This window comes from Heloderma suspectum, chromosome 5, assembly GCF_057233095.1.
Source record: "Heloderma suspectum isolate Gila_16-S chromosome 5, 16-S_ref, whole genome shotgun sequence".
Lineage (NCBI taxonomy): Eukaryota > Metazoa > Chordata > Lepidosauria > Squamata > Helodermatidae > Heloderma > Heloderma suspectum.
The window spans coordinates 59,206,827-59,233,832 of NC_139462.1; the positions used below are offsets into that span (position 1 = coordinate 59,206,827).

At 43.8% G+C, this 27,006-nt stretch overlaps 1 protein-coding gene across 1 annotated transcript in view; it reads right to left on the reverse strand.

Annotated features, from left to right (window-relative positions):
• MAML3 (mastermind like transcriptional coactivator 3) overlaps positions 1-27,006 on the reverse strand; it is a 412,832-nt gene that overhangs the window by 177,242 nt on the left and 208,584 nt on the right. The gene's annotated exons all lie outside the window — the stretch shown is intronic.

The window sequence follows — 27,006 nt, forward strand, 5'->3', positions numbered from 1 at the left end:
GTTGTTTTTTTTAAATTGAATGTAGCATATCAGGCAGATACACAAAACATCACGGCTTTTTGGCTTCTAGCCTGAGCAAATAATTCTTTCCGCTGCTTAGGAAAGCACCTCCTCTCTCTCCACTTGGTGGCAAAGGGAGATATAAAAGATCTCACTTAAAAACATCCATGCTGCTCTTTTGGAGCCCTTCATCCAGCACATGCTAACGCCAATCTGCTGGGAGATTGCTGTTCTAACATAATGAGATATTAACGAGCATTGCACATGTCCCTACCTGCAACCATCCACCCAACCCCCCTCTTTCCCCACAAAACTACAGAGATTCTCTTCTTGTTTTTCTGGCACTGCAGTTGTGCTTCTCCCTCCCTTTCTCTCCCCAACCCCCCATCCACCCCCTCCCAGCACTGCTGCACGCTTTTGCCTTAAGCTGCCAGTACTAAACAGCACCAAATGGGCTGGCACCCGCCTTGTTTCCTGGCCTAATGGACGCTTGTTTAAACACTGGGGCTGTTTGCATTGCTGCAGCTCACTGCATGTTAAACACAGTCCTCTGAAACCCTACGCCAATCCAATAAAGGTATCAGCAGTACAGCATGGGGAGGCAATTACTATATGGTCCCAAGCGAGCCTTCTAAGCTCTAGGAAGGAAAATTTGATCGAACAACTAAAAGGAAAATCTGATTCGGCTCAGCATCACGTGGAAGACGCAAGGCTTAACTGCAGCCAGGTCTGTGGAGGGCAGGAGGAAATCAATGGAAGAGCTAGTGAGAGCAAATGCACATTGTTAAGAGGGCTTTAAGCATCTGCCTGTTAGGAATGCCGTCTGCTATATGTACCAAGAGATCGGTCCCCTTCTCTGTCTTTCCTTTCAAATCCTAACGCGGATGGAGTCTTTAATTATCGATATGTGTATACACACACGCATGCACACGCACACTTATATATATAGTCCATTTTCTCCCCTAAGGCCTCTCATCAATCTTTGAAACAATTCTCTTCTGATAAAGGTCCTTTTCCTGTGCAAATTCATTGTAATATCAAATAATTTAGGCAAACATATGAAAACCAGGATGACAAAAAAAAAACACCTGTGATTTTATTTTATTTTTAAAGAACACCATCAGAGGCCAATTTTGCATCCAACTCTCACCCTAATGACAGTCAATATTTGAAGGCATCAGCTCTTTACCTTCATGGGGCCAGAAATTCAGAAAGGAGGGGAAAGCTGCATATCTGTTCATTTTATCCTGAGAAACAAAGATCTCCTTGAAAAATCTCACTTCCTCCATTTTCAAATAGGCAATCGAAAGGTGCTGAAAGTGTTGCTTGTTACTTTAACAGTTTCCAAACCAGGGCTTGCTCCAGAGGGCAGCTTTGCAAATTAGATGGAAAGTTTCCTGAGTGCCTGCCATGGCTACATTCATTAGGAAGGATTTAGGGACAGAGAACTACCAACAGTCCATATCCTCTGCCTTTCTGCCTCCAGCAAAGCCCACAGCCAATAATGGCAGAGAAAGGCAATGTCTCTCCTCACCTACAGCTGACTGATTTTACAGTGTTGTCGTGTTCTTTTCAGAAGCTCCGGTAATGATTAGTTGATATGCTTAATCTGGCAATGCCAGTTCCTGTTATACATTTAGGCATGCAAGAATGGGGCAGGGAGGGGGGCACCACTAGCAGACCTCAGTGCTAATCAACAGTACCTTAGGTAATGGGTTTAAAGTTTGATTTATTATCAAAGCATCTTGAGCAAAGTTCTTCTCACAAGTAAAATATTCAATGCAATCCAGCAGTTAGCTGAAGAGTGGAGGATAGCACCAAGTAACGATTAAAGAGAAAGACAAGCTTGAAGCACCTTCCGCCATGGCTCCCGCTTAGGATTGCTCTGTAAGCTAGGAGCCATCATCAGTTAAAGCCAACGAATGTGCCGCACAAGAACACAGTGGCTACCATTAATTTCAAGAAGGGCAACTGAACTTAACGCACTGTGTTACATGTGAACACAGATGTGCGTGATGAATGCACATCTTTCTGTTTTACAACATGTCCACATAGTGAAATATATGTGTACGTAAGTGCAACTCCCAAGGAAAGAAGCATCAAAGATGGCACATGATGTTTTGCCACCTGTTTAATTATGCAGGAAGGCTACTTTTTGTGCAAATGGAATACAATACATTAGCCTGTCCCCTTGGAGAATCTTCTTTGCCTGTGAAAAGGTATGGATATGAAAGGAAATCATAGATGTTTCTGACAAGTATTAGCTTTCTGATCTGCATTCATGGCGTGTGTGTATGCATGTGTGTGTTTAACTTTTGCTTGCCTTGTGTATGCAGAAGTCATGCCAAAGGAGTCAGAAAAAAAGAAAGTTGAAACGTTGCTACTCTTAGCATTTTCACAGAAAGTAATATTCAAATTTTATTTTTATTTTGCCCCTTTTCATAGGAAAATCAACATGCAGGTGCACAGGATAATTTATACACAAGTAAATGGTTTCAGGATTGCAATCCCAGACACCTGCGCTTTAGGGGGAGAAGATGGCATACATTGTTAAACAGTAAATGCCCATGCTGCCACTGAAATGCCTTTCAAAATGGAGACTGAGATGTCAAGGGCCACACTAGGTGTGCTGGTAGCACACCTGCTGCCTCTTTACAGGTAGGTCTGTCCCAATCGTGTATGAACTAGGTGGGTGAGGGTCCAATTTAAAGAGTAAAAGGGTGAGCACATGGAAGGTGCCTCCCCCCAATATCTTACCTATCTGAAGTCTGTCCCCTCAAGGTGATTTTCTCTCTCTCAACCAGGTCCTAATAGCAGAGCCAGAGATGAGCCCAGCTAGGAGAAAGTCACCTTGGGGGCTAGTCTGTGGGGAGGTAAAGAGCAGGGGTTCAGCACGCTTCACCAACGTATCCATTTTGCTCTTGGTTCCCTACCTGATCTCCCACTTTATATGTGATTGGGGCTAGGGACATTGGAGAAATTCGCAATGGATTCAAATGAGTTCAGATTTCTATGAATGCAGCCCACGAATTCCACAGCGGACCGTCTTTTCCCGAGTCACACAGATACTGTGAACTTGAGGACTGGTTTTTTACTTTCTGGAATTTTATATACATTTAGTTGTAGAAAAATACGAAAAGTTAAAAAAAAAGTCCAAAAATGTGCATTTCCCACCAAGGGACAGAGTGTGAAAATATGCATGAGGGGGTTGCGCATTTTTGGAAGTGCACATTTGTGCAAAAGCGCACAAATGAAATTTTGGGAAATTGAGAAAAATCTGATCCCGACAATGAGAGGACAACAGAATGAAAGGCACCTGACAATCTGCAAAACACAGATGGAACATAGGATTGTAGTCTAAGGCTGCAATCTTAAACAAATTTACTAAGGAGTAAGTCCCATTTGAACATAGTGGAATTTACTCTCAAGTAAACATCATAAGCATAACTTTGCACTGATGATGGAAATACTAAGTACGCTTACTAGGAAGTATGTCCCACTGAACTCAGTAGGGTAAACTTGCTTAGGATTGGGCAGGAATACCCCTCCCAAACACACCCACAGCAGCATGGAAGCCTTATGATGTAATCTCATGTGAAAGGGCTTGGGAGGAAGGGGAGGTGCATCTAAGGACTTCCCTGGATCAAGGGCTGGCTGAGAGCAGGGAAAGGGTGGAGCCTCCAGCTTCTATGTAAGCTCTCAGGATGAGATCATTTATTGCTGAAGCAACAGCTGTCTTAGACAGGGCTGGTTCCTACCATTAAGTAGATTAAGCAACTACCTCAGACAATTATCTCAATGCCAGTTTGTTTGTTTTTTAATGGAGGAGCTTTGCTTACTTATTTCCTCTCCTTATTTTATAGAGCAGAAATGTTATTTTGCTATAAAAAGCAAATAAACAATAATGCAAGGAAAACAGTAAAGAATCCCCCTTCCAAAAAAAAAGATAAGCAGGCATTGGGAAAATTACAAAAGGGTGATCAAGGGGCAATTTGGAAGCTATTCATGACTGATCACCAAGAAGCAACAAAATGGGCAAGAAACGGGAAACTTTTAATTAATATTGGAAAGGGCCTTTGACAAACAGAACTTACTTGTGAGTAAACCGTATAGAAAGACCTTGGATATGATTTAGCGCAGGGATGGGCAACACTGTACTGCCAAAATTTGCCGTGGGGTGAAAGCACATCTGTTTACCACTATGGAGCAGTGTGTCAAATTTAGCTTGACAACAAGCTAAATTTGGCCTATTTGTCACTCTGTAGTGGTTTGCTATTGAATTTCAGCAGCAAACCACCAACTATTTAGTCAGTGCCATAGGGCACAGGAGAATTCCAGGGGGGACCAGGGGAAGTGTGTGTGCGGGGTGTCAACCTTCCACAATTACCCACTTCTGCATTAGAGCAGGCTGGATAATACAGAACTATTGGGTGCTGTGTGGAACTTCTGTTTTAATTCCACCTATAGCTATTTGCAGAAAAGCAATGCCTCAGCAGCACCAAAGTATAGACTCAACCACATTTTAGAGTGGTGTTGATGACCATCTTTTATCTAGAGTTAAAGGCTTCTGACCTGAGATTCCCGGGGTTTAAGCTTCAGGGCTTTCTTTCTTTCTTTGACATAATACAATATTCATCCAGAACCACATGACCACCTATAGCCATGTCACTGCTGTCAGAGACTATCCAGAAAGGGTATACACACAAGGATAAACACTGAATCCTATCAATGGTCCAACCAGAAGTTAGGAAGACTATAGAGACTTAAAGTCTGAACCAGCAGAGAACAAAAATGAGACACAGAGGTGCAGTGGTCCATTTTAAATAGATGAGATACTAGGAGGAGCCACCTTCTTATCTCTCAGGCTGTCTCTTTACGATCTGTAAGGGAAGCTAATCAGCAAACTCCCAGGGCCAAGGAACAAAAAATCTGGGCACTCCTTCAATTAAGCAAGATACTGGATTACCATAAACTAGGCAAGACATAAAACTAGGGCACATCAGAAGACCCGGGATCTGGACTCTGGTTGTTTTTTTCTGCTTCTCAAATTACTTCTCAAGTTGTAGTAGCTTTAAAATCAATGCTCTCCCTCTCTGTTTACATCTGTCTTTTTCTCTTGTACATGAGAATATGTGCACACCTGCACACACAGTCTCCTGTGAGCTTGGGCCTCTGCAAATAAGGAATGGCCTGTGAGTGCTGTAGTGTGGGCTTTTTGCCAATCAGCAGTGACTGAGTCCATCATACACTCTTTGATGATCCCATCAGGATAGCCTATGCCTGCTAAATATTTACATAATCCAGTTTGGCCATTCAAACTTCAGGTCTTATAAACATATTATTATAACAGGCAGCTCTTGACACCCAGTGCTGTTCTGCTTCCTGAGGTCAGCGTCGGATTTTGTTTGCAAACAAGAGTTCAGATGTGTGTTGTAGGATGTGGAGAGAGAGAGAGAGAGAGAGAGACGGATCACTGCAGTCTCTCTCCCCACAGAGACTTACAATTCCTGCCCCTGCTGGAAATACTTTCACAAGAAAATAAACAAACATCAGGTTCCCACAGCTCCTTTTCACAGCAGACGGTGCATCATTCACTGATGCTTCTGCTTTCAATTTCTCCTCCAGAGTTTCCTATGTCCCTTGAGAAAAACTGGATACTTTAGGATACCTTTTCCTATCATCCAAAAAACACTGTAGTTCTGCAAAGCCAAAATGACAAGCAAAGTTTAATGCACTAAGAGGGTGGGAGGGGGGGAATCCTTAAGAACAAAACTCAAGTGTTACTCTCTGAAATAAGTTGTGTTAAGTTTAGGAACAGAAGAGGATGTTTACCCTATGGAAAAGAGAATTCAGATCCTTGCTATATTAACTCTCTGTCAATAGAAAATTTGGCTGTACCAATCTGGTGTCGGGATTAATAATGCCAAGAAAGCCATATAAATAAATTATCTGATGGAAGTTATTAAGCATGGCACCATTATAAAGTAAAAAAGAACAACACAGGTCTTTATTGAGACCTTCCCCTTTCCAATAAAACAATATAGCTGCACATTAGTCACTGGGGTCAGTAACAACCCACAATGTGAAGTGGAAAAAAAAAACCCTTACACGAATGGTAAGTGCCGTGTAACTGACCCCACATGTCTGTTTTAAACTTTAAAAAAATACTGTGTTTTAAGGGCACAATCCTATGCATGTTTACACAGAAAAAACTCCTAGGGAATGCTGGGAGTTGTAGGATTTTTTCTGTCTAAACATATATAGGACTGTGACCTAACATACATAAAGCATAATTGTAAGAGTTGCGCAAGTTTAACAGTGCAACAGTCATGAGTTATGAATCACCAGTAACAAGTCACAGACCTTGCGACCATAGCACACCCTACCTGCGCAGCCTGTGCACAATCACTACATAGAATCATAGAATAGTAGGGTTGGAAGGGGCCTACAAGACCATTGAGTCCAACCCCCTGCTCCATACAGGAATCCAAGTCAAAGCATCCCTGACAGGTGGCTGTCCAGCCTCGTCTTGAACGCCTCCAGTGTGGCAGAGCCCACTACCTCCCTTGGTAATTGGCTCCATTGTTGTATTGCTCTAGTCAGGACGTTTTTCCTGATGTTCAGCCGGAATCTGGCTTCCTGTCACTTGAGCCCATTATTCCGTGTCCTGCATTCTGGGATGATCGAGAAGAGATCCTGACCTTCCTCTCTGTGACTACCTTTCAAGTACTTGAAGAGCGCTATCATATCTGCCCTCAGTCTTCTCTTCTCAAGGCTAAACATGCCCAGTTCTTTCAGTCTCCCTTCATAGGGCTTTGTTTCCAGTCCCCTGGTCATCTTTGTTGCCCTCCTGTGAACCCTCTCCAGTTTGTCGGCATCCTTCTTCAAGTGTGGTGCCCAGAACTGGACACAGTACTCCAGATGAGGCCTAACCAGTGCTGAGTAGAGGGGAACTAGTACTTCCCAGGATTTGGAAGCTATGCTTCTATTAATGCAACCCAAAATAGCATTTGCCTTTTTTGCAGCCACATCACATGGTTGGCTCATATTCAGTTTATGATCTACCACAATTCCAAGATCCTTCTCGCTTGTAGTGTTGTTGAGCCACGTATCCCCCATCTTGTAACTGTGCATTTGGTTTCTTTTTCCTAGGTGCAGAACTTATAGCATTTATCCCTATTAAATTTCATTCTGTTGTTTTCTGACCAGCGCTCCAGTCTATCAAGATCACTCTGAATTTTCTTTCTGTCTTCCAGAGTATTAGCTATCCTGCCCAATTCTGTGTCATCTGCAAATGTGGTCAGCATTCCCTGCACCTCCTCCTCCAAGTCATTAATAAAAATGTGAAAAGGTGTCCCCAACCAGTCGTGTCCGACTCTAGGGTGCAGTGCTCATCCCTGTTTCTAAGCCGAAGAGCCAGCGCTGTCCGAAGATGCTTCTGTGGTCATGTGGCCGGCATGACTGAACACCGAGGTGCACAGAACGCTGTTACCTTTCCCGCCGAGGTGGTACCTATTTATCTACTTGCAATTTCTTGCTTTCGAACTGCTAGGTTGGCAGGAGCTGGGACTGAAGACGGGAGCTCACTCCGTCACGCAGCACTCGGGTCTCGAACTGCTGACCTGCTGACCTTCCAGTCTGCAGTTCAGCGTCTTAACCACTAAGCCACCTCCTCCTCCAAGTCATTAATACAAATGTTGAAAAGCACTGGGCCCAGGACTGAGCCCTGCAGTACCCTGCTCGTTACCTCTCCCCAGTTTGAGAAGATCCCATTGATAAGCACTCTTTGAGTCCGATTCTGTAGCCAACTGTGGATCCACCGGATCGTTGTTTCATCTAGCCCTCTTTGAGCTAGTTTGCTCATGAGGATATCATGGGGCACTTTGTTGAAAGCTTTGCTGAAGTCAAGGTATATGATGTCCACAGCATTCCCACAGTCCACAAGGGAGGTTACTTGATCAAAAAATAAGATCAGATTTGTTTGGCAGGATTTGTTCTTGACAAATCCATGTTGGCTTCAAGTAATCACTGCATTGTTTTCAAGGTGCTTCCAGATGGATTGCTTTATGATCTGCTCCAGAATTTTCCCAGGGATTGATGTCAGACTGACTGGTCTGTAATTCCCAGGTTCCTCCTTTTTACCCATTTTGAAGATAGGGACAACATTAGCCCTCCTCCAGTCATCTGGCACTGCATGAGTAGGACAGACAAAACAGTTACATGAAGTCCATCACTGCTGCCATTCTTCGTCATTGTGTCAGCTATAGAGATGACACCTGCCTCTTCTCTTGGTGTCAAAAGTAGCAGGCCCTACCAGTTCTAAGACTGCCTCGCTTGACTTCCCAGGCAAGCTGGCTATGCCTCTAGACCAGCCTTGCCCAACCTGGTGACCTCCAGATGTTTTGGACTACAACTCCCAGGATTCCTGACCATTGGCCATGCTGGCTGGGGCTGATGTACATAACATCAGCCCCAGTACACAACATCTCAAAGGCAGCAGGTTGGGGTGGGAGGGCTGCCCTAGATTCAATTCAGATTTTGATCAACTCGAGATCCAGGTCTACTAGGAAGAGACGTCTTTTAGAATGTTCACACCATTCTGGGTTGTTCAGCTTCCAAACAATATAAGTATTTAAAGAGGCAATGTCTCCTATATTTAAAAGAAAGGGGGAAGGGAACTACCATTGGCCACCATTTGATTTTATATTTACTGTAAGCCTCTTAAAGCACTTTCTGTTATGGGATGGCGTACAAGTGTCGTTAATAAATAAACAATAAATAATAAATGCATTTGGAAGTGTATGTGGAGACCATCTGACCACAGATATCTACACCACCTCATCATAATGCATGATCTCAGGCTCGGGTTTGTTGTCTGAGATCGCTGTGTCTTTATGCACTGAAGAAAGGAGAATCACTGTGATTTCTTTCATAGTAACTAACAAGTGTCAAATTCTTTGGAAAATCATAATTGCTGCCATTCGCACATTGGGATTTGTGGACAAGGAACACCAGGGGGAATTTCGGTTTTGGTTGTTGTGTACGATGTGCCAATCAGAGTCAGGCTTTCCTTAACTAATTCCCTGGCTAGCGCCACACTGGTGAAAAGGTTATCAGTTGTTATAGTTCATCTAGACCCCTGTAAATGTGGTGTTAGTTTATCAACCACTACCTGGCCTACTTTTCAAGCTGCTGTGGCACCCTTATGTACGTCAGCATCACAAACATAGGAAGTTTTGGAATCACAACTTGTGAATTTTATGCCATGCTTTGCAGGTTTGGAAGACATATACTGCCTTATTGGACACCCTCCATGGAATAGCAGTAATTGTTCATCCGTTGGAACATTCTTATATGGTACAGAACACCGTAAGAGAGTCTCAGAGTTGGGGCCAAAATGACCCCAAAAGCCAGATTAGTAATTTTACACAAAATGATAGCTATGACGGGGTGAGGACCCCAATTTTGCTGGGTTGCAAGGAAGGTTCCAACTGGGGGTTTTGTTTACAAAATTCGGGATTGTAAAGGGTTTTCGTAAACCTGTATGGCACTACTGACCCTTGATACCATTTGTAGACAGTGATGTTAAGGAAAGTGTTGTAATGTGTCCATTATCAAAATAGACAAGGTATTTTTTCCCCACCATCTACACTCCTTTCTCATGCAAAATGACCAGAACAGTTCTGGGATAAACATCTGTAGACATGATGAATAATTAAGCAACATTTGGTGGTCCCACTTTGACTCCTAATACTTTATGATTTTCCAGTTGTTCCAGTCCTTCCAATAGGGGTAGAATTGACCCCAAAAGCTATAAGCATAAAAATATGGATTTTACGCCAAATTAAGTAGGGGAGTCCATCAACCACCACATCTTATCATGGTTAAGGACTATATGGAACTATGGAAGATGGACACAAAAGTTTTATTTTTTTCATTACTGTCAGGCTGTGTTTGACCACACTTGCTCAATAGAGGGTTAATAAGGACAAAATTAAATGGGGATGAGGGGAGGGTGGTAGGTGCAACAATATGGAACAGGATTCCTAGGGCTGGCATCACACATTACAAAATGTCAAATATCATTTAGGTGTCTTTTAGACATATCTGTTAGCTACTGAGCCATGTTCAAGGTCCTGTTGTTAACATACAAAGCCCTAAAGAACTTGGGACCAGGGTACCTAGCAGACCGCCTTCCCCTATATACACCTAGCCAACCTTTAAGACCTTCAGAGGACAACCTGCTGGTTACTCTGCAACCAATGGAATGTTGCCATATGACAACTTGAAAGCAGAGGCCTTCTCAGTAGTGGCACCCGCCCTCTGGAATTCCCTTCCCTGTGTGGTTAGGGAGCAGAAAATGCGGTAAGTTTTAAATGCTTCCTGAAAATGTACCTGTCTATGCAAGCTTTCCCTGGCATGTAATTGATGATCACGATGCTGCTCCACTTAATTGTTTTCTATTTGTTGTTGTTTTTACATTGTTGTTTATTACTTATTTATCTTTATTTGTTGCAGTTGTAATTGTTTTATTGAGTACTTTAATATTTGTTATGTAAACGCCTTAAGAGATTTTATTACATCAAGAAGTATGGAGGTATTATTAATAAAATAATAAAATAAATATTTGTCTATCATGTCTAAGCATCATCCGATAACATGTAAGAGCAACACTTTTTTTTAGCATATGTGCCACTGCAGTCTAGGGCAGCCTTCCCCAGCCTGGGTCATTCCAGATATTTTGTACTACAATTCCCAGCATTCCTGATCAACTGGCCATGCTGATGGGAGTTTTAGTCTAACAATCTGGAGGGCGGTTGGAGAAGGCTGATCTAGGGCCATTCATGAATTTCCACAGCATGTGTATACACAATGTGCATGTGGTAAGCAGGTATGTGGCCACAAATGTCGTAAAATATGGGGCAGCCTGATTTCCAAACCTCATGGAACTTTCTCAAAAGTGCACACTTCCCAGTATCAACCAACCAATATGTAAGAGAGCTACCAGTATGTGACAAAACCTTTGTTTAGAGTAGTATCGCTTGGCTTTGCCAATTACCTAAGGCCCAGGGCAATATATTAATGTGAATATTTGTTCCATTTACATTATTAAGAATCCATTTCATTTGTGCTCATTCTCTTTATCAAGTCATTGCCCAATCCTACACAGCGTTTCTCTATCAACAACCATGACCTCAAAGCAAATGGACACTTTTTGTCCAGACGAAACCCTACTAATTCTCAGAAGTTTATTAGCTGTGGCTCATAGTAGTCAATCAGCAGTAACTGCAATTGAGGATTTTGTAAAGATTAATGCTCAGATCACAGTGATTGACAGTTTAACAAAGTAAATGTATGTAAATAAATAAAGCTGCAAAGTTAATTTGAGCAAAAATGTTTCCCATTTTTAATGCTGACTTATTTTATTTACACCAGGGAGGGCCAGTTTCAATATTCTTAGGCAAAGAGCACTCTGTTCTCTTGACAGGAGCCAGAAGTGTATTTTGCATCACAAAACTGTCCCTTATCACAGGTGATTGGACATATGGAGCATATGTGCTCAGATCTAACTGGGATGTTGTGTACAAAATTCAAAAACAGTAGTAACATTGTAAGTGTGTTACATCAAAATACCTTTCCATTTACAAATATTGTTTCTTTTACTTCTGAGTGAAACTGTATGAGACCTTAAAATCTGGAGAAATCAGACCAAATTTCTTCAGGGTAGGGATCTAGACCCCACAAAAATCTATTAAGCAGGAGTAGTCCAAATTAAATACTTTACTAAAATACTTTCTTAAAATACTTTACCACAGTTTTTCTCCACCTGATGCCCTCCAGATATGTTGGACTACAACTTCCATCATCCTAGCCAGCTTGGCCATTGCATGCCTCACAAACTGGCCAACACATCTGAAGGTCATCAAGCTGAGGAAGGATGCTCTAGCAAAACACCATCATTGATGCTTATTGTTTACTGTTTTTTCCCCTCAAGCCAAGATGGTACCACCACTATCACCACCACCACAGCTTTTAGTCATTCATCTGTCAAACCATGGTCTCCTCTGCGTTTAAATCACATTATAAGTTATTGTTTGCAGCTCAAATCCTGCAGGGGCTCAGGCAAATGCCACTTCTGCAGCTCTTCTGCCCATAAGGTAATCAGCCTGTATAAGATCTCTACACCATGCTAATGGGAGTAATCTTCCAATCCCATAGGGCCAGTTTAAATGGTTTACCTTAGACATATGAATTTATGTTGTTATATTATGAGAGCTTTGGGGGAGAAGGGAGTTTTTACCAGGTGTCAGACTGTTCTACCACATAATCTATCATTAAATAAGAAAACATCTGGACACTTTTTAAATTCCAATAACTAAAAGGAATTAGTGTGAAAAAAAAGTTTTTAAATTCTCACTATGGAAAACAGTATTGCTCCTTTTTATTATCCTGTCTAATTTTCACATGTTCTGACAAAAACTTTCCACTACTTTTGCCATTTAATTACTATTTTTCCTTTGAAAAAACAAAACAGTGGTTACTATTTAAGTAGATATGAAAGAGATAGATTGTTCTTTTAAGGTATTTCCCCCTGTAGAGATGAAACTGGACGAAAAATCATTGTGACCCAGATGGTTATACACTACAGAGTATAAATTGGCTATATTTTCAAACTTTACCAAAAAGGGGAGCTTGACACAAGACCAACTCTCACTTCTCCTGCACACCACATCAGATTGAAAGTACAGTCGTGTACATACCTGTTTATCAGCTGGATTTTCGTATGCACAGCGGCCGAGGGCTGGGGATCGGGGAGGGGGAGTGGCTGTTATCTACCAGGAGTCCTTGGTCTTCACCAGACCCCCTCTCCCAGAGACCAAGGTTGCTGAGTGCATGTACTGGAGATTAGGCCCGAAGGGCAGTCTGGGGATTCTGCTCAGGTACCGTCCACCCCGCTGCATGACTGACTCCCTGGCCGAGGTGCTTGAGGTGGTCTCTGATGTGCATGTGCCGTCCCCTAACTTATTGGTGTTGGCAGACTTCAGTGTACATTCAGAGGCTGTCCTCACGGGGGCACCTAGGGACTTCATGGAGACCATGGCTTCCTGGGAACTGTACCCTATTCTAACTGGGTCCACCCCTGTAGCCGGTCATTCGCTAGACCTTGTGTTTGTTTCTGGAGAAGTGGGGAGTGATCTGGAAGTCGGGGGTATATCCACCACCCCCTTGTCATGGTCAGATCACTATCTGGTGATGTTGGACTTCTCGGTTCCACAACCCCTCTGCAGGGGTGGAGGAACCATTAAAATGGTCCACCCCAGGTGTCTTATGGATCCGAATGGATTCCTGAATGCGCTTGGGGAACGGCCACTCAGTCGAGACCCTGGTGGGTGTCTGGAATGCTGCAATCACTGGGGCATTAGATCGGGTGGCTCCGAAATGCCCTCTTCCCCTGAACTGGGTTCAAAGTGCACCATGGTTCAATCCACGGTGCACTTTGAGCCCTGAAACAGGAGGTGAGATCGCTAGAGCGTTGGTGGCGGAAGTCTCGCTCCGAAGATGATCAGACACGGGCTAGAGCTGTATCTTCAGCCTATCATGTGGCGATGAAGGCAGTGAGAAAGGAATACTTTCTCTATCATGTCCACAGAGTGCTGTCCCAGGAGGCTGTTCCAAGTCATCTGGAGCTTGGTTGGTCCAGTTGCTCCGGAACCACTGGAGCATTCTAAGGCCTCCTAGGAAGCCATGGCAAGCACTTTGTGGATAAAATTGATCAGATCAGGAGTGTTATTCCATACGCCGTGGATACAGTTAGCGAGTGAGAGGCGGCCTGTGGCAAACTGGTTTTGTGGGACCGGCTCCAGCTTCTTCCTTCTGATGAAGTGGACAAGGTGCTTTCATCTGTAAAGCCGACCACCTGCTTACTTGATCCTTGTCCATCTTGGCTCATTATGAGCTGCAGAGAGAGATTGGGAGAGGGGATCAGAGTGGTGGTGAATGCCTCCCTTGAGGAGGGAGTGATGCCATCAGCCCTCAAGGAGGCAGTGATAAGACCACTTTTAAAGGAGCCCTCCTTGGATCCCCAACTTTTGAACAACTTTCACCCAGTTTCAAATCTGCCATTTTTGGGCAAGGTGATTGAGCAGGTGGTGGCAATGCAGTTGAAGGCACACTTGGAAGAAGCCGATTATCTAGATCCATTTCAATCAGGCTTCAGGCTTGGGCATGGGACAGAAACCACCTTGGTCGCTTTGGTGGATGATATGAGGAGGGCTCTGGATAGGGGTGAATGCTCCTTCCTTGTTCTCCTCAACCTCTCAGCAGCTTTTGATACCACTGACCATGGTATCCTCCTGGACCGCCTGGACAGGATGGGCATTGGAGACATCGTATTATGGTAGTTCTGGTCCTTCCTCTCTGGCAGGCACCAGAGGGTAGCACTGGAGGAGGTGTCGGACCCATGGCTGCTCAAGTGCGGGGTGCCACAGGATTCTATCCTCTCCCCTATGCTATTTAACATCTATGTGAAGCTGCTGGGGGCTATCATCAGTAGGTCTGGGGTGCAGTGTCATCAATATGCAGGTGACACACAACTCTACCTCTCGTTCAAGTCTTCACCAGGGTTGGCTGTAGAATCCCTGTCTAAATGTCTGGAGACGGTGAGTGGCTGGATGGGGAAGTATAAGCTGATGCTGAGCCCTGATAAGACCGAGGTATTTTTGGTGGGAGACTAGCCTGGGGAATGTTGACCTGGTGTTGAATGGGGTACGGCTACCCTTGAAAAACCAGGTCCACAGCCTGGGGGTCATTTTAGACTCCCAGCTGTTCATGGAGGCTCAGGTGTCAGCCGTGAGCCAGAAAGCATTGTATCAACTCCATCTGATACGGTGGCTGCATCCCTACCTTCCCAACCATCTGCTCCCATTGGTAGTACATGCCCTGGTCTCCTCTCATCTAGACTACTGTAATGTGCTCTATGTGGGGTTACCCTTGACGGCGGTTAGAAAGCTGCGGTTGGTGCAGAACAAGCGGCTCGTCTGATTAAAGGCAGCTGCTGACGTGATTCCATCACTCCGGTGCTGAAGGAGTTGCACTGGCTACCAGTTGCTTTCCAGGCCAAATTCAAGGTGTTGGTTTTGACTTTTAAGACCCTAAGGACACTCAGCTGTGGATGTGTCTGGCGGTGAAAAGAAAATCCGATGCTGTAAAGAACAATATTGTTTAGGAACCTGGAATGTCAGATCAATGAATCAAGGTAAGCTGGAGGTGGTCAAACATGAGATGGCAAGATTGAACATCGACATCTTGGGAGTCAGCGAACTCAAATGGACAGGCATGGGCGAATTTAATTCAGGTGACCATCATATCTACTATTGTGGGCAAGAATCCCTTAGAAGAAATGGAGTAGCACTCATAGTCAACAAAAGGGTGGGAAAAGCAGTACTGGGGTACAATCTTAAAAATGATAGAATGATCTCAGTACGAATCCAAGGCAAACCATTCAACATCACAGTAATTCAAGTCTATGCCCCAACCACTGAGGCCGAAGAAGCTGAGGTTGATCGGTTCTATGAAGACCTACAACACCTTCTAGAACTAACACCAAAAAAAGACGTCCTCTTCATCATAGGGGATTGGAATGCTAAAGTAGGAAGTCAAGAAATCACCGGGATAACAGGCAGGCATGGCCTTGGTGTACAAAATGAAGCAGGACAAAAGCTAATAGAGTTTTGCCAAGAGAACATGCTGATCATAGCAAACACTCTTTTCCAACAGCACAAGAGGCGACTCTACACATGGACGTCACCAGATGGTCAATATCGAAATCAGATTGATTATGTCCTTTGCAGCCAAAGATGGAGAAGCTCCATACAGTCAGTAAAAACAAGACCTGGAGCTGACTGTGGCTCAGATCATGAGCTGCTTCTTGCAAAATTTCGGCTTAAATTGAAGAACGTAGGGAAAGCCACTAAACCTTTCAGGTATGACCTAAATCATATCCCTGATGAATATACAGTGGAGGTGAGGAATAGATTTCAGGGATTAGACCTGATAGACAGAGTGCCTGAGGAACTATGGACGGAGGTCCGTAACATTGTTCAGGAGGCAGCAACGAAATCCGTCCCAAAGAAAAAGAAATGCAAGAAAGCCAAGTGGCTGTCTGATGAGGCTTTACAAGTAGCTGAGGAAAGAAGGGAAGCGAAAAGCAAGGGAGAAAGGGGAAGATATACCCAACTGAATGCAGAGTTCCAGAGAATAGCAAGGAGAGACAAGAAGGCCTTCTTAAATGAACAATGCAAAGAAATCGAGGAAAACAACAGAATGGGAAAGACTAGAGATCTCTTCAAGAAAATTGGAGATCTCAAGGGAACGTTTTGTGCAAAGACGGGCATGATAAAGGACAAAGAAGGCAGGGACCTCACAGAAGCAGATGAGATTAAGAAGAGGTGGCAAGAATACACAGAAGAACTATACAGGAAAGATTTGAATGTCCCTGATAGCCATAATAGTGCGGTCACTGAACTTGAGCCGGACATCCTAGAGAGTGAAGTCAAGTGGGCCTTAGGAAGCATTAGTAACAACAAAGCTAGCGGAGATGACAGTATTCCAGCCGAGCTATTTAAAATCCTAAAAGATGATGCTGTTAAAGTGCTGCATTCAATATGCCAACAAATCTGGAACACTCAACAGTGGCCACAAGACTGGAAAAGGTCAGTTTACATTCCAATTCCAAAGAAGGGCAACGCCAAAGAGTGTTCAAACTACCGCACAATTGCGCTCATTTCACATGCCAGCAAGGTGATGCTCAAAATCCTACAAGCTAGGCTTCAGCAGTATGCGAACCGAGAACTACCGGAAGTACAAGCTGGGTTTAGAAGAGGCAGAGGAACTAGAGATCAAATCGCCAACATTCGCTGCATCATGGAGAAAGCAAGAGAATTCCAGAAAAACGTCTATTTCTGCTTCATTGACTACGCTAAAGCCTTTGATTGTGTGGATCACAACAAACTGTGGCAAATTCTTAAAGTGATGGGAGTACCAGACCACCTTACCTGTCTCCTGAGAAACCTGTACGAGGGTCAAGAAGCAACAGTAAGAACCAGAGATGGAACAACCGATTGGTTCAAAATTGGGAAAGGAGTACGCCAAGGCTGCATATTGTCACCCTGCTTATTTAACTTATATGCAGAGTACATCATGAGAAATGCCGGGTTGGATGAATCAGAGATCGGAATTAAGCTTGCCGGGAGAATTATCAACAACCTCCGATATGCAGACGATACCACCCTAATGGCAGAAAGCGAAGAGGATCTCAAGAGCCTCTTGTTGAGGGTGAAAGAGGAGAGTGCAAAAGCTGGTTTGAAACTCAACATTAAAAAAACGAAGATCATGGCATCTGGCCCTATCCCTTCCTGGCATATAGAAGGGGAAGAAATGGAAGCAGTGACAGATTTTACTTTCTTGGGCTCCAACATCACCGCAGACGGTGACTGTAGCCATGAAATTAAAAGACGCTTGCTCCTTGGGAGGAAAGCTATGGCAAACCTAGACAGCATAGTAAGAAGCAGAGACATCACCTTGCCGACAAAGGTCCGTCTAATCAAAGCTATGGTTTTCCCAGTAGTAATGTATGGCTGTGAGAGCTGGACTATAAGGAAGGCTGAGCGCCGAAGAATTGATGCTTTCGAACTGTGGTGCTGGAGAAGACTCTTACGAGTCCCCTGGACTGCAAGGAGGTCAAATCAGTCCATCCTAAAGGAAATCAACCCTGACTGCTCTTTGGAAGGACAGATAATGAAGCTGAAGCTCCAATATTTTGGCCACCTAATGCGAAGAGAAAACTCCCTGGAAAAGACCCTGATGCTGGGAAAGACTGAAGGCCAAAGGAGAAGGGGACGGCAGAGGATGAGATGGCTAGATAGCATCACGGATGCAATGAATATGAACTTGAGCACGCTCCGGGAGACAGCGCAGGACAGGAAGGCCTGGCGTGCTATGGTCCATGGGGTCACGAAGAGTCGGACACGACTGAACGACTGAACAACAACAAATGGTTCCGGCCCAGCCTATCTCAAGGAGCGCCTCCAGCAACACCAGACAGGCCGCTCAACAAGATCAGCCTAGATGGCCTTCTCTCTGTCCCATCAGCCAGGACAGCCTTCTCTTTGGTGGCCCCCACTCTGTGGAACTCCCTCCCTAGGGAACTCCGCCATGTCCCCTCTTTAATGAGCTTCTGCCACGCACTGAAAACTTGGTTATTCAGGCAGGCATTTGGGGTGGGTTAGGGTATTTTTAAATAATGTTTAATGTGGAATTTTACTGTTTTAAATTGTACTGTTGTACATCACCCAGAGTGACTGGGTGACCGGCCAGATGGGCGATTAAGACATTTAATTAATTAATAAAATAAAAATAAATAAAATCAGTAACTATCTGTTCCACTCTGTGAGCTTTATATTTTTCAAAGCACTTAACATATATTATCTTGGAAGTTTTACAACAATCCCACATGGCAAGTCAGTAGTGCATATACTGCAGATGGAGGAGGGGTATAAGTAGAGATGTGAAGGCCCGGAAAACCCCCCAGAAACATTTGGGTAAAAACAGGGGTTTTCTGTTTTTCCCCCGAGGACTGTTTTTGGGTTTTTCCAAAAAATTGGAAAAATTAAACAGCTTTGGATTATGAAATATTTTCTTTTAGAATTTAAGACAAAGTATTTATATATTGTTGCCCAGCCTTTACTCCCCCCAAAAGGATTTCTAAAAACTATGTAATAAGGACACTTTTATAGAAAGCCTAGAGATGTAAAATGTCTGGAAATGATGAAACCATGGGGATAACGTTTTTTTTAAATCCTGTCTGTAAGATTCTCAGCATAGTTATTTCTTTCCTTATTAAAATTATTGATCTCAAGTATATTTTAGTGATAGACACTTATGCTCTATATACTAATAGATGGAGCAATCCTATGTGGATCGACGGTTGCCTCCAACCCCGGGAGCGACCACCTATCCAGAGCACGGCGGGAGGAGTGGTGAGGAGCGGATCTCCTCCCTGCTACTTCTGCCTTGCTTTCATGGCTAGACAGCCGATTTCAGCTGTCTAGCCGCAGGACCTCGGAGCGCAAGAAGCAGCGGTCAGGTGACACATATGATGTGTCGTACCAGCATTTCTAACCTCCCCACCGCTGCCCAGCCCCAGGAACGTCCTGTTTTGGCCAATCTGCGCTGCTTTTTCGAGCGTGGAGCACAGGGCTGATCTGCACTGCCTGTGAGGCAGCGCGGGAGGCGGTGGGGGTTGGCTCTCCAGGAACCTGCCTATCCTATGGCCATCTAGCCACTGACTAGCAGCCATAGGATTGTGCCCTGAATTTACTATTAAAAGTGAATGTCATCTGACTGGCTGGGGCTGTTCAACCAATAAGAGAGGTTCCCCCCCTTTCTCCTTCTATAAAATCCTGGGAGGTTTCCTGCTGTGAAAAAAGCACTCTCCTTCTCTTCCCCCCCCTTAATTACTTCCTTACAGCACGAAACATTACAGAAACACAGCTATAGATCCTTCTCCCTCCATTCAAGTTCCCAATGCTGGGATCAAGTGAGGCTACGCTTTAACTACTCCCTTACAGCTGGCGAAGCAGTTCAGAGCCTTTAGGAATCTTAACCCTGTGAATACTTGAAGCACCCTGGCTCCAACCAGCCCTTTTTCTAATTCCCTTTCTCCTTTCCCCCTGATGCTGCAGAAGAGCGAAGCTACAAATTGATTACTTCCGAAAAGAAAGGAAGTAAACATCAAAGACAAGCCTCATTGAACACAATGGGAGTTACTTCTGAGTAGACACACATATGTTTGTGGTGGGAAAGACAGGGACGGGAAAGCAGCCCCCTTTCTAACCCGATGCTGCACATGAGAACGGCAATAAACGAAACTAGAGAGAATCACAGCTTCGAGGTAGCGCTTTATAGCCTTTAGGGAATTAGTGCTTTAAAGTGCGCTATTTCAATTGAGGGGGAACTCTGTAAATTCCAAAGTGCGCATTCAGGGGATAAGCCTCAATGACCACAATGGGAGTTACTTCTGAGTAGACACTAATTGGTTTGTGCTAGAAAAGACGGGAGGGGAAATACAGGGACAGGAAACACGCCTTGACCACAGTCATGACGAAAGGCACACCCCTGGGCAAGGCTAACATACCCAAGGTAAATGAGGGGATTGGGACACACAACAACTATACCACAGAGAACCTGACCTAAGGAAAAGAATCAGCCTTAAAGCAGACTCAGGAAAACCGTTTTTTCCATGAAAAACTCTAGGGTGGCTGAGGGATGGCCACAGTGTCATGTGCCCTGAACGAGAGACAGCTTACAGCAAATCCACCATGGAGACAGACACAGACGCGCACACACGCCAGTTGGGAAAAGATGCCATAGTGTCTCAGATAGAAAACCCTGCATGGTTAGTATGATAGTTTTAGTCAAACCACAGGGGGAGCCAAACAAAAGCAGACTTCCTAGCTGATCTTCTTTATGTTGAAGGAGGCTTCCTTCTAAAGGCTGGTGAGTAAATGTAGGGCAGATTTTTAAAGAAGTGAATGGCACACTACAGCCAAAGATCTAAATATTAACTTGGTACTCAAATCAACACTACCACCGTTTTACAGACACACATACCCCACACACAACATATATTTCAGTGAGCAGAAGGTTGAGAGAAGAGTGTAAAACTACAACTATCAATGGTTCTTGAAGGAATTCTTTTCAAAATTGCACCAAATCCATGAGTGTCAATGCTTTGCTGCTGTTACAAAAGCAACATAAAAATAGCAGCAAAAAAATTCCACTAACCAAAGTAAGCTTCAGAGATAGAAAGAGAGAGAGAGAGAGAGAGAGAGAACCTTTACAAAAGCAAAGTTTATAGCATGCTATAATTAAGCTCACATCCTGATAGAGGGAGCATGAAATTTTATTCTAAATATAGCAGTAGCCCTCTTTATTACACAATTCTCCCTTCCTCCCCCCTTTAAAGTGAAATGTAAAAAATGAGTCACGTATTGTCAGTGGCCTCCTTACCATTAAGTTTTACAAAACAAATTAAAGGAAAAGTAACTAAAACAGAAGACTTTTGTTTATTTCTTTGTTTAAGCCAAGTGTTGCTTTGAGTTTTTTAAAGGAACAGGCAGATGCAGATTATGCAGCAACAACCATCAGCAGGTTGAACCTGAGTTCTCCAAGGCAGACAGACTAATATTGAGGTACAAAATCAGGATGTTGATCAGCGTTTTCACATGCTATTTCGTTTTCTGTTGTACTATGTTTTCTATGTGGCCCTCCAATACTCGCTGTTAATACAGGGAGAAAGCAACCATGAGTTCAATGGACTGAAACATGTCAAAAGAGCTAGCTGCTCTGTAATGATTTCTATGCATTTGCTAGAAAGGCAGCTAAAACCTCTTCCACCACAGGCTGGTAGAGATGATTGCCAGCAAACTAGTAGGCTCAAAGCAGACACTGGAATCCAGAGAAACCGGGCAGGGAAAGGTATTTTGCTTGCTTCAAAGTCTGAGCATGTAACAAAACCATGGCCACAGCGAGAAGCCTTCAAAACATTTTATTTCCACAAATAATGAAATAGAAGAGATTTGTGTGGTTACACAACTCTGCAGGAAATGTATACATTTAGAAATAGAACGTTCCAGTCAAAGTTCCACCCCAAGCCAAGCATTCTGAAACATTTTATGGAGAATGGCAGAATAGTTTATGATTTAGGCACTGCCCCACCTCAGCTAAAGGTGGCTGAATTGGTAGAAGTATGTTGATTTTGCTGGCTGCCAGTTGTTCGGGGGTTTCTGTGCTCAGTTCAAAGTGTTGGTATTGGCCTTGAAAGTCTGAAACAGCAAAGGCCCAGGAAATCTTAAGTACTTCCTCCTCCTACATGAATCTGCCTGAGCACTGAAGTCAATGCCTGAGGCCTTGGTCTGTTCCCTTCACTCTCAGAGGTGCAGCAGATGGGCACAAAGGGCAGGGCATTTTCTGTTGTGGCTCCAAGGATGTGGCATGCCCTTCTGTGGGGCAACTGCAAGCCTTCACCTTTGCTCACCTTTTGGCAGGCAGTAAAAACATAGTTCCCCTTCATGGATCACTGCCTTGTTGTGGCGAAGGGGCTTGCGTAACTCAGTGAAGCCATAAGCTATGCCGTACAGGGCCACCCAAGACGGACCGGTCATGGCAGAGAGTTCTGACAAAATGTGGTCCAATGGAGAAGGAAATGGCAACCCACTCCAGTATTCTTGCCAAGAAAACCCCATGGGACGTATCACAAGGCTAAAAGATACGACGCCGGAAGATGAGCCCCTCAGGTCGGAAGGTGTCCAATATACTACTGGGGAAGAACAGAGGGTATTTCCAAGTAGCGCCAGAAAGACTGAAGCGGTTGGGCCAAAGCCGAAAGGACACTCAGCTGTGGATGTGTCTGGTGGTGAAAAGAAAATCCGATGCTGTAAAGAACAATATTGTTTAGGAACCTGGAATGTCAGATCAATGAATCAAGGTAAGCTGGAGGTGGTCAAACATGAGATAGCAAGATTGAACATTGACATCTTGGGAATCAGCGAACTAAAATGGACAAGCACGGGCGAATTTAATTCAGGTGACCATCATATCTACTACTGTGGGCAAGATTCCCTTAGAAGAAATGGAGTAGCACTCATAGTCAACAAAAGGCAGTACTGGGATACAATCTTAAAAACGATAGAATGATCTCAGTACGAATCCAAGGCAAACCATTCAACATCACAGTAATTCAAGTCTATGCCCCAACCACTGAGGCCGAAGAAGCTGAGGTTGATCGGTTCTATGAAGACCTACAACATCTTCTAGAACTAACACCAAAAAAATATGTCCTCTTCATCATAGGGGATTGGAATGCTAAAGTAGGAAGTCCAGAAATCACCAGGATAACAGGCAAGCATGGCCCTGGTGTACAAAATGAAGCAGGACAAAGGCTAATAGAGTTTTGCCAAGAGAACACGTTGATCATAGCAAACACTCTTTTCCAACAGCGCAAGAGGCGACTCTACACATGGACATCACCAGATGGGCAATATCAACATCAGATTGATTATGTCCTTTGCAGCCAAAGATGGAGAAGCTCCATACAGTCAGTAAAAACAAGACCTGGAGCTGACTGTGGCTCAGATCATGAGCTGCTTCTTGCAAAATTTCGGCTTAAATTGAAGAACGTAGGGAAAGCCACTAAACCTTTCAGGTATGACCTAAATCATATCCCTGATGAATATACAGTGGAGGTGAGGAATAGATTTCAGGGATTAGACCTGATAGACAGAGTGCCTGAGGAACTATGGACGGAGGTCCGTAACATTGTTCAGGAGGCAGCAACGAAATCCGTCCCAAAGAAAAAGAAATGCAAGAAAGCCAAGTGGCTGTCTGATGAGGCTTTACAAGTAGCTGAGGAAAGAAGGGAAGTGAAAAGCAAGGGAGAAAGGGGAAGATACAGCCAACTGAATGCAGATTTCCAGAGAATAGCAAGGAGAGACAAGAAGGCCTTCTTAAATGAACAATGCAAAGAAATCGAGGAAAACAACAGAATGGGAAAGACTAGAGATCTTTTCAAGAAAATCGGAGATATCAAGGGAACGTTTTGTGCAAAGACGGGCATGATAAAGGACAAAAAAGGCAGGGACCTAACAGAAGCAGATGAGATTAAGAACAGGTGGAAAGAATACACAGAAGAACTATACAGGAAAGATCTGAATGTCCCTGATAGCCATGATAGTGCGCTCACTGAACTTGAGCCGGACATCCTCGAGAGTGAAGTCAAGTGGGCCTTAGGAAGCATTACTAACAACAAAACTAGCGGAGATGACAGTATTCCAGCTGAGCTATTTAAGATCCTAAAAGATGATGCTGTTAAAGTGCTGCACTCAATATGCCAACAAATTTGGAACACTCAACAGTGGCCACAAGACTGGAAAAGGTCAGTTTACATTCGAATTCCAAAGAAGGGCAACGCCAAAGAGTGTTCAAACTACCGTACAATTGCGCTCATTTCACATGCCAGCAAGGTTATGTTCAAAATCCTACAAGCTAGGCTTCAGCAGTATGCGAACCGAGAACTACCAGAAGTACAAGCTGGGTTTCGAAGAGGCAGAGGAACTAGAGATCAAATCGCCAACGTTCGCTGGATCATGGAGAAAGCAAGAGAATTCCGGAAAACGTCTATTTCTGCTTCATTGACTACGCTAAAGCCTTTGATTGTGTGGATCACAACAAACTGTGGCAAATTCTGAAAGAGATGGGGGTACCAGACCACCTTACCTGTCTCCTGAGAAACCTGTATGAGGGTCAAGAAGCAACAGTAAGAACCAGAGATGGAACAACCGATTGGCTCAAAATTGGGAAAGGAGTACGACAAGGCTGCATATTGTCACCCTGCTTATTTAACTTATATGCAGAGTACATCATGAGAAACGCCGGGTTGGATGAATCACAGATTGGAATTAAGATTGCTGGGAGAATTATCAACAACCTCAGATATGCAGATGATACCACCCTAATGGCAGAAAGCGAAGAGGATCTCAAGAGCCTCTTGTTGAGGGTGAAAGAGGAGAGTGCAAAAGCTGGTTTGAAACTCAACATTAAAAAAACTAAGATCATGGCATCTGGCCCCATCACTTCCTGGCATATGGAAGGGGAAGAAATGGAAGCAGTGACAGATTTTATTTTCTTGGACTCCAAGATCACCGCAGACAGTGACTGTAGCCATGAAATTAAAAGACGCTTGCTCCTTGGGAGGAAAGCTATGGCAAACCTAGACAGCATAGTAAGAAGCAGAGACATCACCTTGCCGACAAAGGTCTGTCTAATCAAAGCTATGGTTTTCCTAGTAGTAATGTATGGCTGTGAGAGCTGGACTATAAGGAAGGCTGAGTGCCGAAGAATTGATGTTTTCGAACTGTGGTGCTGGAGAAGACTCTTACGAGTCCCCTGGACTGCAAGAAGGTCAAATCAGTCCATACTAAAGGAAATCAACCCTGAGTGCTCATTGGAAGGACAGATACTGAAGCTGAAGCTCAAATATATTGGCCACCTAATGCGAAGAGAAAACTCTCTGGAAAAGACCCTGATGCTGGGAACAATTGAAGGCAAAAGGAGAAGGGGGCAGCAGAGGATGAGATGGCTAGATAGCATCACTGATGCAATGAATATGGACTTGAGCACGCTCCGGGAGAGAGCGCAGGACAGGAAGGCCTGGCGTGCTCTGGTCCATGGGGTCACGAAGAGTCAGATACGACTGAACGACTGAACAACAACAACAACAACAAACATAGTTGTTCTGATAGGCCTTTGGGATGCTTATTAGTAGCTGATCTGATTATATCCCAGTGATGGTTCTACTACCTGAACTACTCTATCCTGGCTGTAAGGTTGTTTTAAATTGTTGTCTTCATGTTTTAATTTGGCTGGCTGAGGAATGCTGGGAGTTGTAGCATCTAAACAAGCTTGTTTCTGTCTAAACAAGCATAGGATTGTACCTTTAAAGACTAACACATTTATTATAGTATAAGCTTTTGTAGGCTAGAGTCCACTTACTTCATCAGATGCTTTTATTCTCAGTTGCAGGCTATATATACACATGGTGGTGGTAGTGGTGAATTGTAAGCAGGGAGGTCAAAGGGAAACGCAGACGATACCACCGTAATGGGCAGACGATACCACCCTAATGGCAGAAAGCGAAGAGGATCTAAAGAGCCTCTTGTTGAGGGTGAAAGTGGAGAGTGCAAAAGCTGATTTGAAACTCAACATTAAAAAAACTAAGACCATGGCATCTGGCCCCATCACTTTCTGGCATATAGAAGGGGAAGAAATGGAAGCAGTGACAGATTTTATTTTCTTGGGCTCCAAGATCACCGCAGACGGTGACTGTAGCCATGAAATTAAAAGACGCTTGCTCCTTGGGAGGAAAGCTATGGCAAACCTAGACAGCATAGTAAGAAGCAGAGACATCACCTTGCTGACAAAGTTCATATAATCAAAGCTATGGTTTTCCCAGTAGTAACGTATGGCTGTGAGAGCTGGACTATAAGGAAGGCTGAGGGCAGAAGAACTGATGCTTTCGAACTGTGGTGCTGGAGAAGACTCTTACGAGTCCCCTGGACTGCAAGGAGGTCAAATCAGTCCATCCTAAAGGAAATCAACCCTGAGTGCTCATTGGAAGGACAGATACTGAAGCTGAAGCTCAAATATTTTGGCCACCTAATGCGAAGGGAAAAGTCACTGGAAAAGACCCTGATGCTGGGAAGGATTGAAGGCAAAAGGAGAAGGGGATGGCAGAGGATGAGATGGCTAGATAGCATCACCGATGCAATTAATATGAACTTGAGCACACTCCGGGAGAGAGCGGAGGACAGGAAGGTCTGGCGTGCTATGGTCCACGGGGTCACGAAGAGTCGGACATGACTTAACGACTAAACAACAACAAACAAAGGGAAATGAAAAGGTGCAGACAGTGACTATTCAAACAGAGCTTGAATGCTTTCTTTACATACATTTAAGTTCTACTCGAATTGTCACTGTCTATACCTTTTCTTTTCATTGCCCTCTGCCCTCACAACCCTCACCCCGCCACCAAGTGTATATATGACTGAAGAATAACTGAGCACTGAAGAGGTTGGCTCTAGTCTACCAAAGCTTATGCCAATTTATTGAATTTATGCTTTTTATAGTCTATTTCTGTTTTATGTAGTATTGTTTATCTTTGTTAGCCACTTTGAGTATTTTTACATGGGAAAGTAAGATAAAAATGTTTTGAAACAGATAACATAAAATACATATAACTGAATAATAAACTAGCTAACATAAATTGGCTAGCTAATATAACATGTTCTTGAATTGATCCCTGCCACTGTTAGTTGATCTAATTAAAATATTAGTCAAAATTAAAGTATCTGAGATTTTTCATAGCTTTACCAAACGTTCCTGGCATTCGCT